This window comes from Haliotis rubra, unplaced genomic scaffold, assembly GCF_003918875.1.
Source record: "Haliotis rubra isolate DU_JTF1 unplaced genomic scaffold, ASM391887v1 Scf13, whole genome shotgun sequence".
In the NCBI taxonomy this organism is placed as follows: Eukaryota; Metazoa; Mollusca; class Gastropoda; order Lepetellida; family Haliotidae; genus Haliotis; species Haliotis rubra.
Window position 1 is genome coordinate 485,521 of NW_025765225.1, and position 12,272 is coordinate 497,792.

General features: G+C 38.9%; 1 protein-coding gene across 3 annotated transcripts in view; it reads right to left on the minus strand.

Annotated features, from left to right (window-relative positions):
* LOC124267071 (ninein-like) overlaps positions 1–12,272 on the minus strand; it is a 101,918-nt gene that overhangs the window by 47,620 nt on the left and 42,026 nt on the right. Inside the window, exon 1 of one of the 3 annotated variants that reach the window (XM_046701902.1) lies at positions 10,219–10,304. The exons of the other annotated variants lie outside the window; for them this stretch is intronic. The gene's annotated coding sequence lies outside the window, so the exon portion shown is untranslated. Of the gene's footprint in view, positions 1–10,218; positions 10,305–12,272 lie in introns of those variants that run through there. 3 annotated transcript variants of the gene reach the window in all.

Consider the following 12,272-nt stretch of genomic DNA (forward strand, 5'->3'; position numbering starts at 1 on the left):
CAGAAGCACATGGAACAATAGGTTACTTATATATCCATTCCCTCAGTGGTTTATATGAAATATTAAAGTTACTACATAATCTTTAATTGTTAGAATGTGACACTATTCGCTAGATAAACCCTACATGTTTTTACATGTTCATATAAATGTTTCTTCCAATATTAAGCTGATTCTATATTTCAATGATGAAATTTGTTCTGAATTATTTATAGTGAGTGAGTGAGTGATTATGGTTTTACACCACTTTTAACAGTATTCCAGCAATATCACATTGTGGCACACCATTCTGACAAGCTGACACTTCTACCATTAGATTACCCCATCACCCCCTGAATTACTTAAAACAGAAAGTTGAACTGATTCCAATAATATGGCTGCTGGGGTTGCTGCAGTAAAAGAAGACAAAATATTTATAGTACCTGCATATATATAAACAGAGGCCTGTATATAATGGGCAAACCTGTGACTGAACGTTAATGGTCAATATTTCATAATGTCTGCGTATGATTATATCAATCAGTGACAGAACTGGAACCACCTAGTCTGTTTATATTGTTACTTGTACACTTATCGAGGTATTGACAAAGAGTGACAAACATGACGTATTCGGACCTCCACTGGCCTGACAAACTTACAGTACAGGGGATCTCCTCAGGTCTGATATCCACAGAGGGTACAAACATGAGGTTCTGGGAACCTCAACTGGCCTGGCATCTACACAGACTGACAAACATATGGTACTCTACCCCTTCTCTGCCCTGGTATCCACTGAGGGTCAAACATGAGGTTCTGGGGACCTCAACTGGCCTGGCATCTACACAGACTGACAAACATATGGTACTCTACCCCTTCTCTGCCCTGGTATCCACTGAGGGTGACAAACAAGAGGTATATAGAACACTCTGATATATATTAACCCAGTACAAACAAACAGTATCCTTAAACATAGGATAGGTTCTGCTGAGAATGAAGTACAACCTGTGAGCTCAGATAGAGAATTAGAAGTTCAGTTAAGGTAGATCATGTAATTGGACTATTATATCATCTCCGGTTTAAGGAAATAATCCTGATTTGGTATTTTGGTATGTGTGTTGTTACATCTATTTTCTGACCGCCTCTCAAGAGCGTCCGCCCGGAAGGCGCGAGGTTCAAGCCGCATCATAACCAAAAAGACGTTAAAATATGGTACTTGTTGGTCCCTGCCTGGCGCTCGGCATTAATGGGTACAAGGACTCGTCGGCTCAGAGTCAGTATAATGTGTCGGAGTGGGGTATTCAGGCTTCACTCCGGCATGGTATCTCAGTGGGCTAGCACTATAAAACCAGCTTCAGTCTGGGCTGTACAAGCTGAACATGAGTGTTATGATACAAAACGCCGTCATATGAGCGAAATATTCTCAAGCAAGACGTTAAACCCAATGTTTAGAAACAGACAATAATATCAGTATTGATTCCTACAATTAATATTGACTCAACAACGTGTAAATACAACACATGCACTGAGAAATCTGGTACATTAGGGATACATACGGAGCCACGTGAGACTTTCTTCATTTTACGATACATTTTAAAGTAATTTCCAACACCAGGAATGTGTCAGCATTGATTATTGTTCACAGTTCGGCCTTCAGCTGTTGTCATATGTTTGTTGTTTATTGATTGCTCCACCACGGATGATGATATGGCACAGATGGCCTGTTGCTGGAACATGTTTGGACAGTGATATGTATGTGTATTCACTTTGTAAATCATGATACTACCATGTCAAAATATTTCAAAAGTGCACCTCCTTGGTCTTGTTGAAAAGTGTCTGCCTGCAGTGCAGATTGTCTGTGGTTCGATCCACAGGCACATCATACCAAAAGGCTTAAACTTTTTAAAAATGAAGCTTGTTATTTCGATGCCAGTTATTAGGCATTAAGGGTTCAAAAACAGGACTGGTCATCTCGGAGTCAGTTTCTTGTGTCTGAGTGGGGTGTGCATGTTAAACTGCAGACTGCTGTTGAAGTGGGTTCACACTATAAAACCAGCATTAAATTATCACTATATGCATGTTCACATCGTAGGAGAAATATTTAATAGCAGGAAGTGAATGATTTATCACGCGAGAGGAGTGTAGGAAAGTTTTATCTATTTTTTAGTGCATTGTATTATCCCAGTTGGAAAATTGTCATCATGAGACCATATCTATTGAAAAGTCAATCACAATGACGCCACGAGTCCTAATATGGCGGACGCCGTGGTCTGATCCCGTGGATGACGAAGCGTTTTGTCGAACTGTGTTGGGCTGGATAATGCGAAGTCCTGGGATGGTTCGGGCACTCATCACTGCAGTCTGAAAACTGTGGCGAAGATGGGTCACCCTTATCCATATATGTCCTGTCTTGGCGTTGTTACACGTGGACGCCCAGAGCGTGGCCGATCGATGACGCCATTTGTGTTCTGGTAGCGTCTCACCAGTGCAGAAATGGTGTTCGGTGGCAGTGGAAATGTGCAGCCACTTGTCGTTGAGACATTTCCCCACGGACCATCCCAATGGCCTCATGACGTTGTGCAGACGTGAGCCTTGGCATGCTATGCGTTTCAATAGCCGTTTAATTATTTGAACGAGGGGTTGAGCTTTCCAAAGTGACAGTATTGTGTGGCATTCACTTGCTCTGTTTCTCTTTCCCGGAATGCACGTGCAACAACGTATTGCACGTCTCAAGGACGAACCCACTGATGTCACGGAACGTGGCACGTGCATGCATGTTGGATACATGTCACTAATCTCTGAGTTTAAATCCTTATGTGTCTCCACAGGTTTGATAAATTTAGATTTTAAATTTTGTATGCACAGTTTCTTTATTTGCCTAGTTTATATTTAGTACATATATATACACTGTCCCCAAAATTCATGCTGTAAAATAGAAGACACATGTGCGTAAGTCTACCAAAGATCATTCCATTCTGTCATCATACAAGCCCATGAGCTGTAAAACATTGCCTTACTTCGGCAATGTTTCTGTAAAGATGCATAAATATATTAAAGTTTAAGGTATCATTGCTGTATAAACGAAAAACAAAATACACCAACGTTTAGAGTAATTATCGAACTATCTTTGTGCCAAATCTGAATGCTTAGTGTCATGCCATTTTCGAGCTTTCATCCTCGAAAGACCATCACCATCAAACTGTTAGTGAAAGATTTAAGAACCCAGACAATTGGTCATGGTGAACGATTTCATTTTCTGTTGGTGAACGATTTACGGTCAACCTGAACTCGGTCAACCTAAACTCGTTATCCAATTTGCTACACATCATTACCACTAACTATCAAGCATTCTATTCTGCAGATGTGCTGCTAAAACGACGGAAATGTAACCATATAACTGCTACTACTGTCTCAACATTTTCAAGACTTCCGTGGGGTGATATATCACTGTTTTGACATTTACAGAGAGATGACAATTATTATTTTAAAAATACATTTATGGGACATAACAGGTAGCCTCAAATACATACAAAAGATTTATAATATGTGCCAAATGAAACTGATAAAGATATTGATGTCTCTCAGGAACCTGAAAAACTCAGCTTAGTATCAAAGGATGATGAATCACCATGTCCACCCAAAAGAGAAAAGATACACTCTTCAAAAAAAAGAAACACATACTGTAAACGTACTTATTTTCGCGTGGTGCAATTTTCGCGGAATTGACAGTTTAGACTACTTCGCGCGGTCAATTATTCGCGCAATCAGTAATTGCCGGAACTGCCAGCTGTCTCTTTGGCCGCCACTAATAGCAGTGAAAACAAACAGAGTGGCTTAACCTGTCAGGTGGCGTTTATTGCTTGATCACAGGAAATCCCTATCTGAGCGATATACTAGTACACAGTAATCCGTTTACTCCCGGAAGAGATGAAAAACACATCAGTCTTATGTTCGAATTCTGACGATTTGACGAATTAACTTATACTATATATGAAGCTCTTTGTGATTTCAAACAAGCCGGGTTGTTGTGAATGAGATGATTGAGTGTTAGTGACTATTCGGCTTCATGATGTACTGGTGAATAAAATCTTAATGAATAAATAAAATACTGCTGTATTATTTCTTTCCGAGTCATTTCACGGTAATCTGTTTTGTATCAAACCATGTCATGTGACCAATTTCCATGGCGGCCACAACACACATTGCTGTTTTCGCTAATTCGGCAATGGATTTGGCCTATTATTTAATTATGTTTTGGGAAACATTACAGCCGACAGTTAAGTATGATCAGTCGTCATTTTAAGATTCCCGTTGATTTCTGTCTTCAAACGTGATGTGTTATGATAACAACTCAGGGGCGAGCGTGGCTAGACTGAATGAATGACAGGTTTATTCGCGGTGTATAAATTTTCGCGCTAAAATGTTTTGCGCGAAAAGCGCAAAAATAAAACCTGCGCGAAATATAATACGTTTACAGTAAGCCATTTTTATAAGAATTTATTGTGTTAGTTTAAGAGCAATTATTTCATGTAGTTTCAATGGTAAAAAGGTGAAAAATCACAAGTCCATAGACAAAGAGTTCGCTAACTCAAAATCTTGCCGGTGAAGAAGAAATCGCAAACCAGACTTGCCTCCAGTTTCTAGGGTTTAGACTACGACATCACCACAAGCGATTGAGCCAATGGAAGTCTCTCAAAACTAGGGTTGCGTATTGGCAAATAAATTGTATTGCAATATATTGTGATTCTGGTACCGTTATTCGATACGTATTGCAATGTATTGGGAGCCTAAGTGTTTTACAGTGAGTGACATCAATTGTACATGCAGAGCCTATTTTCTACATACTAAAGCCATAAACAAAAACTTAATGGTTGTGATAACAGAAATTTCTAATTTAGGGTTATTTTTGAAGGGTTGCATTTTCTTTTTTATAAAATGTATTGTATGTAAAGTATGCTGTTTTGTCAATCAAGTACAATGGAAAACATCAGCATGAATGAAAGTCTATGGATTTTTGACTGACTGACTGAAACCATCCAAAGATATAATCACAGAAAAACATTGTACAACATTGGAACGCTTTATGTATCGCCTCTATGGATTTGAACTTAAACCATAAAGATATAATCACAAAAAACAACAACATTGGAATATGTATCGCTTGAAAGGCGTACTGCGATATACCATTAATACTAGCAGTCCTGCCGACAACTGGCCTTCTTGGTCGAATCCCCACTTCACGCAATCGATTCCTGACAGTTTGGTCAGAAATTTTTCTCAATTGAGGAATGCGTTGTGCAGTCTCCATGGATGTGTCAAGACGATGCCACAAGTGAGCAGCCGGGATGGAGAGGTCCTGGGTTTTGGTGGTAACTCTTAGAAGGCCGCTTCTTGGGCAAAAACGATCCCAAACGTGACATATGGTACACTAATGAACGTTGAAAAGTCGGGCAACTGCAAACTGCAACTCCCCAGCTTCAAAGCGGCCTTTGGCGATGTTTCGATTGGTGGTGAAGCACAAAGATGACGTTTTGGAAAGAAATAGCATATTTGTATTGTTTTTGCTGGAGCTATACATGAGTCCAATATTCTCAAAATCACCTGTGAGTTTCTTTTTTGTTGTTGTGAAGAGTAGATGATAAAGTGATGAATGAAACCGCATTTTCACAGTAGTACTACTTTTGATAGGTGTAGATGTGATCACAGGGGTGTGAGTATGTGTTTTGTTTAATGAGCCGTCCAAGGTGATTCAATTCACTTCTAGTATCTCCATCTGCAAATGTTTTGCAGATGGAGATCATATGACCATGTCAAAACAATAGTTAAGAATACAAACCACTGCCACTTTTACTCAGATATGGAAGTTGGGTGAGAGAATCAGTACGTAAGAAATATGATTAATATAATGCAAAAAAATGGTGAAAAACAATTATCAAGTTGATTTAGCTCTACATGACTGAAATGCTTATGTGTCTATATGGTTTCTCTGTGAATAAAATACTTTTGGGCAGTACAGCACCGGTTTGTCACTAGAAACTTTACTGAATAACCACCGTAAAACGTTCACTGTGTAAATTAGAGTTTGACATGACATTGTTCACCATGATGTTCTTAAATCTTTCACTAACAGTTTGATGGTGTTGGTCTTACGAGGATGAAAGCTCGAAAATGGGGAAACACTAAGATTCCAAATTTGGCATAAAGATAGTTCGATAATTACTCTGAATGTTGGTGTATTTTGTTTTTCGCTTATACAGCAATGATACCTTAAATTTTGATATGTTTATGCATCTTTATGGAAACGTAGCCGAAGTTAGGCAATGTTTTACAGGCTCATGGCTTGTATGATGACGGAATGGAAAGATATTTGGTAGACTTACGCACATGTGTCTTCTATTCTACAGCAGGAATTTTAGGGACAGTGTGGCCTATACAAATATAGATCTTGACAATTTTCCTACACCTAAAAAATAAAACTTGCACTCCTCTCGCGTGATAAATCATTCACTTCCTGCTATGAAATATTTCCTGCCATTCACTGCTCCTACGGTGTGATGTTGCTATACTATTTAACACAAGTGAGTGAGTGAGTTTAGTTTTACGCTGCACTCAGCAATATTCCAGCTGTATGGTGGCAGTCTGTAAATAATTGAGTCTGGACCAGACAATCCAGTCATCAACAGCATGAGCATCGATATACGCAATTGGGAACCGATGACATGTGTCAACCAAGTCAGCGAGCCTGACCACCTGATCCTGTTAGTTGCCTCTTCCGACAAGCATGGGTTACTGAAGATCAATATTCTAACCCAGATCTTCACTGGTCCACAAGTGAATGAGTGAGTGAGTTAGTGAGTGAACGAGTGAGTGAGCCTGACCACCCGATCCTGTCAGCATGGGTTACTGAAGATCAATTTGAACCCAGATCTTCACGGTTAATACCTGGTTATAACCTCAACATCATTATGGTTTCGGTGCCCATAAACATATTTCAGTGATGTAGTGCCATGAAACCATAGCAACACAGTGCTGTCATAGCCGAGACGTGTCTAGAAATAGCAATGTTTCGGCGCCATAACTATTCAAAGTTTAGAAGAAAAATGAGCTGACATATTTATGCTTAAAATATTAGATTTATTGCTGATTAATTTCTCAAACAAGAAAAAATTGTGTCCAGGGACACGGATGCCCCCGCTGACATTCATAAGACATATAAAGATCAATAATTGAACAAAATTCACGAACAAGTTCAATAAACATCTATGCAACTATGACATGCACACCTTTCGAGTTTCAATGAAATACATGTATAAGCTTAATCAATTCTGTTGAGCAGCTTTTGTGGAGAAGTGGATAGACTTCACCCCCTACAACACTATATTCAGAGAGAAATTCAACAAAAATTGATCTAAGTTCAAACGGCATTAAAATTGGAAAAATGAATAAAATACAAAATCAAAATATGAGATGCACGCCTTTAGAGTCCCTATAAAGCACATGTGTAATCTAAAAGAATTCCATAAAGTAGTTTGTGAGGATATGTGGATAACGTACACCCCCTGTTGGATGGAACGAACACTGGCTGAATAGAACAAAATTCAACTAAGTTCAAACATCTGTAAAAGTGACAAAAGTAAGAAATTGCATAAAAAATTATGAAATGCACACCTTTAGAGTCCCTACGAAAGTCATGTAGAAGTTCATTCAATTCTGTCGAGCAGTTTTTTGTGCAGAAGTGGATAGACTTCATCCCCTATTACACTATCATCATAGACAAATTCAGCAAAATGTACCTAAGTTCAAATGTCTCTAAACTTACAAAAAAAAACAATAAAATAAAAAAACAAAATATGAGATGCACACCATTAGAGTCCCAAGAAAGCCCATGTATAAGTTCATTGATTTCCACAGAGCGGTTATGGTGGAGAAGTGGATAGAATACATTCCCTGTTTCGTACGGACGGACAGACGGACGGACAGACAGACGGACGGACGGACACCGAGGGTAACCCTATATGCCCCTGCCATATATGGCGGGGGCATAAAAATGACTTGCACCTGGTACAAGTGAGACTTAGGTTGCACTTTGTAATACTGGTTTGCACCAGTGCAAGTAACAAAGCACTAAACCGAGCACTGACATAGCAAAGTAATTTGTAACACATTGTCCTACTGGTATTCATTGTGGCTTCAAAAAGTTATACTTCATTTTGAGTCATGTCAGCTGCAAGTGAAAACATCCATTAATACGGAACCAACCACACAGAGGAGGAGTGTTTGATCCTGTACCTATCACATGATGTATGTATATCTACAACAAGCAATGTTGCTTCATCATCAAGTTATAATAAAATTAACATATATGTACATATTCCATTTATACACAGGGATTTATAACATCTCTTGTGCAGAATATTTGAGTCCAAAAGACAATTTGTAATGTTTTCAAGATTATCTCTCACACACAATTCCCATACTTCTGTTGCTATTTGGCTTTGAGGAAGACCAACAAACGTAAAAACAAAATTTGATCCTATTTGACATGCTTCACCTGAGGGGTTATCATACAATATGAACCTTCAGACAAGGGCATTGAAATATAAGAATGGTCTCCTGCTCTTCACACATAACAAGAGCCACTCAGTCTACTCCAAGTTGGTTTCTTTTGCACATACACAGAGTGTTTCAGTCATTCATGGGGGTAGGTGATCGGGTGAGTGTTGAGGGTTATGTCACACTGTACAGACCAATATTACTGATATCAATACATCCTGTATACAACCAACAGCATGGGCAAATAGCCATGCCTGCAAGGTACACCAGTTCAATCTTTGTAATAATCTGATTCTCATATATATCAGCTCTAACAACTTGCCAGGGGTGATATATGCAGGTATACTCTGCTCCAGAATCTCTTTGGGTGAGGTAACGGGTGGAATTTACAGTTGCCACTTGAATCACAAATGTCAGATTTGGATTCACATGTCAAACTTTTAACATCTGAGATTTATACATGACATCATATGACCACACAATGATCCTGGCCAGTGAGATGGAAAAGAAATGAATTCTCTTGATTATCAATATATGGGCATTTTCATTTAGTTTCTTGTACAGTCTGAGTAAATATTATTCGTTACACTGCTATACTGAGTCTAACAAACCCTAGTTGAAGGTCGCATCAGCTAGCCTTTTGGATAAACCAATCAGAATACAGCTTACCAAATCGTGAAAGTTAATATTCACACATACCATTTGAACCTTCACCTTGAAATCTCGAATGATTCCGAATGGTATTTTCGCACAATTGCTTCCGAGTGATACACATGGAGGATGCCATTATTCACAACAATGGGTAAACAGTCGCTGAAAATAGCGTTTTTGTCAATATTTCAGGATGTCATCTAGCAGAATTATAAGCTCATAGTAACAATGTCATCAGAAACCCATAAGCGTATATACTGCAGGTCAAATATCTGTATTTTATGTGGATTTCCAATTGTTGAAAGATCAGTTTTCAGTGACCGGGGAAGGGAATGAAACCATTTTGGAAGTCCCACCAAACCCTAACAAGTAGCCATTGACTGACTGGTTAATTGACTGTTTGGTCGTCTTGCGTTAGATTGGACCGTCATAGATCGCTCAAAGGTTAGCTGACGAGACCTTCTACTAGGGTTTGTTAGATTCAGTATAGCAGTGTAACGAATAATACTGAGCCTAAGTCTACTTAGACTGGTTTCTTGTAAATATTTTACAACAGGGTGTGGAGTCATCTTCCGCCCTTATAGGTTTCCTGACAGGGTTCAGTCACGCAGGCAATACAAACAATGCCTAAAATATTAAGCCCGAAAGTGAGCGAGGGAGGGAGGGAGTGAACATTATGTCACAGAGATGCTACTCAACAGAAGTTAAGGACCACACAATTCATCAATATTATTTCAACAATATTAAGTGATATGAAAGACTCAAAGTGGTCTATTACTTTAGAGTAATTTTATATGGGTCAGAGAAAACTTCACACTTCAGATCCTTATTTGTATAACCTTATGCAACCAGCATGGGTCAACATCAGACAATCACATCAGAGAATCACATCAGAGAATCACATCAGAGAAAACCACAAATCTCCTCAAATAATCGATAGAGCTGCCTATGATATCATTGTATCTTTATACTATACTTGTATCTGCAACTATATAAGATCAACAGCGAAGTGTTCATGATTCCCCTACAGAGAATACTCACAACCCATAGTGTCGTCACAGTTCCCCTGGAGTCCTTGTCTCGGCCATGGTGTCATGAATGAAGTAGGATGTTGTTACACACACAGGAAGCTCATTAACAATGCTTCCCCCCACAAGCCCTGCTCACAACATAGGAAGTCATCTGCACCAATGTACAAAGGTTGCAGTGAGCACCCATGCTATAATTATCACCGAAACCTTTGTGGTGTTTCACAAAGTCAAAAGGGAAATGTTACCTAGAATTGTTTCAGTTTTGACGCATTGCATTAACATGTCTAATTCGGAAGTATAGATAGTTCAGGAGTTGGGGTTTAATGCCTGCTCTAAGGAGCATTTCAGTTATATCTCGGCATGTATCGGCTAATGTTAGAGGACAGCCTACATGATGCAAGTCTTTCAGCAGTGTAGTGAAACACACAGCATTGCTAACAAATCAAGAATCATGATCAGTGCAGATCCATTAAGATCCGGACTATAATTGATCTTCAGGAACCCATGCTTGTCATAAGAGGCAACTAACGGGATTGGGTGCTCAGGTTCGCTGACTTGGTTGACACATGTCTTCGTATCCCATCGATGGGATCGATGTTCATGCTGTTTAAATCACTGTATTGTCTGGTCCAGACTTGACTATTTACAGACCGCCACTATATATTGCTGAGTATTCCCTCACTCACTCATAATCAGAGCACAAATGACATGCCTCTTGAGTACAACCATCTTGAACTGCAGCACCTTGGACAATTGTGCCTCCAGTATTAAAGTATAAGGAGTATTTTGATATATATAGGAGAATATAGGTTTGACAATAGCACAAACTAGAAGCAAAAATATAGATGACGATATCACAAGACAATATCACGGCGGGGTATACGAGAAATGGGCTTCACACATTATACCCACATGGGGACTTGACCCTGGTCTTCGACTTTAACCACTACACTACCCCACCGCCCCACTTTAAACTGAGGTAAACTCACTATGCCAAGATGGTCCAGATTATGCCGGTTACGATTCACTCACATACTCGGTGAATTGTACCATATCTTTTCATGAATTCAATTCATTATATGCGATCACTAGAACTGAATATTTTTGTTTTTAAAGGATTTTTTTACCTGAATTCAGGTGTTATTTATTGAAACAAAATATGGAAAATGGAATATATCTTAGCCAGACAGAATAATAGCCAACATTCTTACATATTTCATTTGACAGCAATCCAGCCACTGGTCACTGTCATGATGTCAACACTGTCAACATGGTCAAAACATTGATTGCCTACCCCAATGAATATTTGTTATGGTTTCACTGAATTCACGTCAACTTCTGACTTGTTATAGTATTTGTTATCCAATATTTGTATTTGTTACCCAATATTCGTGATATGTATTGTATTCACCACCTTTGTCCAGATGGTGTAAAAACTGCTAGTGATCACAGCATGATCATATGAATGTCTTCAGTCAATCTAATCATGTATTGGAGGAGCTGTAAAAGTTTATCAGCATTTGGGAGAGGTGTAAAATCTTCACATCAAAATTATGCTCTTTAACTTTAATTAGTGTGTGAGGTGTGTCTTCAAATTTCAGATGAATCTACAGACTCCATCCTTGTCTTCAATGCATTGTCTGATGCACTACTTTCATTGCCATACCAGTGTGTGACCAAGATGGCGCCTGAATACCTTGCCAACACGATCTCTCAGATCACGCAATCACCACTTATTTTGTGTCATCATGAAATTCAAAATCATATGGAGCAATATGCTTCAGTTTCAAATTTCCATCTGCGTGGATTGCTCTGCCACAAACACTACCAACAATCTCCAGTACATTGAATCATCTATTCTGTTGATATGACATTCATGTGGATCTATCCCAATATAAGTTGACACTGGATCAAAATGTCCTCCTGGGATTTCCATATCAGTTTCATTATGCAAATGAATAAGAATGACTGCCTGGATTGGCTTCAGCTATATCAATAATCGGAGATCATACAACAATGGTCAAAGTTATTTATCTATCTGAACAAGATATACATAAGACGGGC